This window comes from Sesamum indicum, linkage group LG9 (genome assembly GCF_026168435.1).
Source record: "Sesamum indicum cultivar Baizhima isolate 11 linkage group LG9, ASM2616843v1, whole genome shotgun sequence".
NCBI classification, from domain to species: domain Eukaryota; kingdom Viridiplantae; phylum Streptophyta; class Magnoliopsida; order Lamiales; family Pedaliaceae; genus Sesamum; species Sesamum indicum.
Genome location: NC_142665.1, coordinates 16,661,655 through 16,667,922, shown reverse-complemented (window position 1 = coordinate 16,667,922; position 6,268 = coordinate 16,661,655).

The window sequence follows — 6,268 nt, the reverse complement described above, 5'->3', positions numbered from 1 at the left end:
AGAACTTTAAAGAACCATATCTTATACTACTACTTGTTGATTTGATAAACAATTTTAGATATGCCTCTAACGTGATTTAGAATTTAAATAATTTTTTCCTGGTTTATTATCACAATTTATTTAAATATTTTCAATTTGGTTAGAACGATGTAACAATAAAAATAATATAATTATGTAATTTTTAAAAAGAAGGAAAAGTATATGTAAAATAAAATATGTTTATTTGTTAATGTAGCATAATATTTGACAAAATTTAAAATAAACAATACTTAACAAAAAAATTCAGAAAAATATAAATACTTAAGTCGTTGGTGCTACTAATGATTTGAGCATTAAAAATAAAAAAAAATAAAAAAAAGGGGAACTATTAGTAGCACTAACGACTCCCCTTTGCAATTCTACACATTTTGCAGTAGAGTTGTAATCTTTTATTTTTTTTATGATATTTTGATAAATAACTCATAACAATGCATCATAATACATCATAATATAAATATATATATATGTCATTTGATATTTATTTTTCTTTAAATAAAAAAATCATTTATATGAAGAACTTTAATAGATATACAAGCTCATGCAACCTCATTTAATAAATATTTTTATTTAATAGATTACTATAATATATATATATATATTACTATTTTATTTTACAATAATATCAAGTTTGTCCAAGTCAATTTTTGACAAATTAATGGCCACTCCCTTTTCTGACAAGGACACCTGTGGTCCTCCATCAGGCTAAAGATGCATCTTGAAAATATTAACACAAACATTTTTTTAATTTTTATAATGTTATTAAAATAATTTTTAAATTTATAGTTTTAATTATAAACTCATTCTCTATTTATGGGCAAAATTTACAAATACACCCGTCAGAATCGAACTAAAGTATACTTATAATTTTTTAAAAAATAAAAAATATTTGTATAATTAAACCTAATCTTAAGGGTATTATTGTAATTTATCCTTTTCTTTTGCTTGGCTAATGACATTTTGGATTATCATAACATATAAATACTTAGTTAATTAAATAGGGCAATAGTAGTAATTCTTCCATCAACTTATTTTAAAAAATATATGGTTATTAAAAGCTTTGCATCAATACAAATATCTTAGGTTCTTTAATATAAAGTTAAAAATACACTCATAGTATTATAATTGTAATTACACATACACCCTCAATTCACTGACAGAAATTTTCAAATTTACCCCACAATTAAATTATTATGACACTCTTTAGGGGTGTATTTATAATATTGTAAAGAATAATGGGTGTTTATATAATTAAGTTTAATATTAAAAATTATCGATGTAATTATCCTAAAATAAATAATTCATAAAGCCATCTAAAAGCGCACAAAAGCGTTCAATCTAAACATTTCGCAGCATGAAAAAATTATAAAATAAATTAAATATATGACCCAAATATATAAAGTATATATATATTTTTAGGTCACCCCACAAAAGTGTTTTTTGAAATATTAATTTTATCAAATCACTTTTACTTAATTCATTAAAGAAATGATCACTTTATATCAGCTTTAGTAGTCATTGAGCCATTAAATATTTTTTTATTTATAATAATAATTAATTAATAATTTGTGGTGACTTTAGTGTTTTATTTGATATTTACAGGCAGCTATCAAATAAGGTGACATGTTCCACTTTGTTCACTCACAATATTTGAAGGGGGTGGGTGGTGTTGATAAGGCTTATTTATTATAACAAATAAAAAAATAATAATAAAATCAAAAGTTTTTTTTTTTTTTTTATATTAACAAATCCACGACTTTGTTATTTTTTAACTTGGGGACGGAATCCACGACTCTAAACAATTTTAGAATTGTATTTATTATTTGTTATAATTATTAATTAATAATTATAAATTTAAATGTTTTATTAATTATAATCAATAATTAATTTATTAATTAAAAATTCAATCAAGTGTTATAACTATTATGACAATTACATATATTAAGAATGATAGTTCGTTCTATAATTGTGTCGGTGGGTTGACGCTATTTTTTCACCCAGAATATGTTGGCTCGTTTTGTACATTATCATCAGCACCAGTATTAATGTGCAATCAACTTGATGGTATTGTAGAGCTGGAATTCACATAATTAGGATATGCTCTAAATAATAGAAATGGAATTGGTAAAACTTTGTATCTTGGTGCATATTGTTAAATAATGTCAAGGCCAAGATCAAGATCGACATATGCAGAATAAGCTTCTGCAAGACTTGGCATGTATGGAGCTAATTGAAATCAATCATCTTGTTATAACGGTTCAGGCACGTAATAATCTTGAGATGTATACATTGTAGAAAGACCAACTATCTACCCCAATATTAACCCATTAACTGAACTAGTAAACATTCAACTACAACTTTTCCTTTGTTTATGGGACGTGGTTAGAGCATTCTCATTTGACGTTGTATTTTTTTGTGGCTGTGTGATGAACTCATAAAGATTTTGAGTTGTGGCTTCAAATCGATCCACCAATTGATTGTACCCTTCAATATCATGTGGCCTAGGACGGCGACTTCGAACGAATCTAACGCTTCAGCCTGAAGTATGTGGAAAATAATGAAATAATAATGTAAACAAAAACGTGTTTAAAATAGAATTATTTTATTATATAACATACCACAATTTGCAACATGGATGCGTCTCCATGTTGATACCCACTTTTCACACGCCTATCAGTAGATGATGATACGAAATGATGTGATATGTTGTTATACCATTCCCAGTATCTACATTCTATATCTCTTTTATTGAAAATGGGGTCAGACACGATCGTATCATATCGTCTCTGTCATCTACTAGCATATTCTATGTGTTGTAGGTTTTTCAATCTACGTCCTTATATGATTTACGGGAGATCTGATGCAAATTCATGTTTTCGAGTATCTAGCATTTTTTGAAATATTTTGCCTCATTCAAAATTGACGAAGGATCCGTTTGGAATGATGCATTTCCACAATGGCATAGAAGATTAGACGACATGCTGATATGTAGAGCCGGGGGTTAAATTCAGCTGCGTCCGCCATAATGAGGTCTGAGTCAATGTCATACCGTTTTCAAGAAAACTGGAATAAATATACTTAATGTTATGAGTATCAAATACCTAGTCAGCTTGCATCTCATTTAGTATATCTCTTATAACTTGAACAGTTGTTTGTATTGTCCGATTGAAGCTGTGCTTATAGTTCCACGTTGTATCATATGGTGCTATTAGGAGCAAACGATTATTGTTTGTTTAAACTTGACCTATATATAGATGTTCTGCACGACTCAGACCACATTGACTCAGACTACACGAAGGTGAAAAGTGTGTCTTTTGGAGCATCACATCTCCAAATACAGTCATAAGATGACAATCATATACGAGGCTTTCATATCTGTAAATATCATAAAACCCCATCTGGTATAGTAAGTCCAACGCACGAACATGTAGGTTATTATTTTGGAAATAATTCCACAATACTTGTGTTCTTTGCTGAATTCATACAACAGAATATCACCAACACATGATTTATGCATACGGGATTATCTGCTTTATTTTTTTCAAATATGTTGACTTCATCTTCTCGAGTAAAATTTTTTGTGTATTTTGGTGGTGAATTATCCAACGTTGGTTAGTCTATTACGCATGATCAGATGCATATTGGGGTGGTGATGATATCTTATTCATCAACTTATTTTCAATTTCTAACGAGGATATAACAGAAGATTGGTGTTGATAGTAACGAATACTTGCTAAAAGTATTCGAAAAACATTCATGCTAATATTCCGATCGTATAAAAGAAACTCTTATACAAATCCAAGATGATGACAACTTGTCATTCTATTTGGCTATCCAGTTATGGAAGTATACGTTGAAAAGAGCGAGTCTACCCCGAAGCTAATTGACAAATGTTGTGCCAACAATGGGGCGAATACATGTTGCTTTTGGCTAACCAAGGATTTTTTTCTTCTTTCAATCACGATTTTTTTTCAGGTACTTCTAATCATGATTTTGTTTGCATGTACTTCTAATTACAATGCAGAAGAATATACACTGATAATCCAATACACAAGGGCAACCCCATCACAAGCTCATGAGGAAGAAGATTTTTTGGCTAACAGAAATGATGTAGAATACCCTCAAGCCGAAAATTTTGCAAAATTGTCAATCATAATTCTAAGCCAGACGAAATGAAACTTTCAATACCACCTGAGGATGCCGAAATTATGTTGACATAAATTTCACGGATGAAATATTGGAAACCATCGCACAAGGTGTCATCATCAATTGAACCGGTTTTGCCAAATACAACAAGTGAGCAAACATTTAATTGATCTATATCATTCTTTAATCTAATATTCCAGAGACACCTACGACTTCCATTGATGTCTCACTTTCAAGGTATGTGAAAGTTTATAATGCTAATGAAGGCAGACCTGATGTGGGGATGATTTTAAAAAATAATGCGTATTTAATAGGAGCGGTGAAGATCACTCAATACGACATGCACGTCCCCAGCATGTTGTAGTTGAGAGCACCAAAGTCAAATGGAAGGTCGTTTGAAAGCATAGCATCCCAGATATGTATACATATATATGTATATATAAGTTACCGTATAAGCAAACACCACAAGTTGATTGATTAAATTTTTTTATATGCAGATATGTGGTATAGATGGAAATTTTGAGGTATAATAAAATAAAAAATTATGCGTCAGATAATGGGGAAGACCACACGTCTTATTAATGATATGTTCCTTGAATATTGCAATTTAAACAGAAGTTTTGTTGCTTATTTGCTATTAGGTCAGGTAAAATACAACCCCACATATGACAAATCATGTCATACAAACTGTGAAGGATTAGATAGGATTCAACATACTATACCAAAAAGGCACAGTACAGTTTTAGGATGGCCCGTCAAATTATTTATGGCGATGGAAGAGTTCAACTCGAAAGCTACCAAGTTATATTGGAGCTCTTCAAGAAATGGAATAAAGGAATGATTGTTGAATGAGAGACCTTACAGCACTCAGGTGGTGCATATGTGATCAAATATGTCTTCTAGGTGTTCAAACCGTGCATTGGTAGGTTTGAATTCTGTTGCAAAGTCATCTGTGTATATAAAACTCATTTATACACAAAGTGCAAGCACAAAATATTGATTGCAGTTGCCATGGATGGAAATCAAGAGGTACCCCCTCTTACATTTTTAATTGTTGATGATGAATCCTATCTATCTTGAAAATTGTTTCTTCAAATATTGAGCAAAAATATTGTTAGAGGGCGGCTCCGAATGTACCTTATTTCTAACCGTCATCCCGATCTCACTAGAGTAGTAGCCAAAATTTTGAACTTTGTACCACCTCACGGAGTGCAGCGAAATTGCTTGCAGTACGTGTGTTATAATTTTAACAATCATTACAAAAATATGCAAGTGAAGAATTTTTGTTGGAGAACTGGCCTGAATATCAAACAAGAAAGTTTAATCAAACTATGGAGGAGATAAAGGGCAACAAGCTAGAAGCATTTGTATACTTAGACCAGATGAAAAAGAAAAATGGACAACTTCTCATTATGGCGGATGGCGGTACGGTATTCTAACACCCACATGTCAGAATGCATCAATGGAGTTTTGACAGGGCTCATCACCTGTTTGGACTGCAATAGCAAAAATAATGTTTGCCCATTCTATCCATTATTTCCTGAGACGAAGGCGAAGAGTAGTGTAATGTTAAACAATAACCAACTCTAGATGGACCATGCATACAAGTTGTTCAAACACTGGTCCAATAAAATATTGAGCATGCAGCCACAAGATACCCTCAATTTGAATAGGAAAAAAACATGCAATTTACCCAAATGAGCAAAAATATTTTTGTGAAAAATAAAATAGCAACTTTCTCCCTATATTTTGAAAAATGAAGCAAATTGCCCCTATTTAAACCATTGGTAGGTGGGTAATTCGCTTCATTTTTTGAAACACAGGGAGAAAATTTGCTAATTCTTTTTCCATATGAGGGTATTTGCTCATTTTGCATATTACAGGGAGTAACTTGTATTTAATCCATTTGAATATTCTGCCTCGATCTTTACAAAGCACCACCACGAACATTAACTTAATACCCACTTTGTCAAAATTGACATTCGAGAATGTTAATGTAACAAATAGAATCAATTTGGGTCCATTGCTTTCATGTACAAACGGCATGTGTTGCATATTTGATTAACGCATCATCTATGGTTAAGGA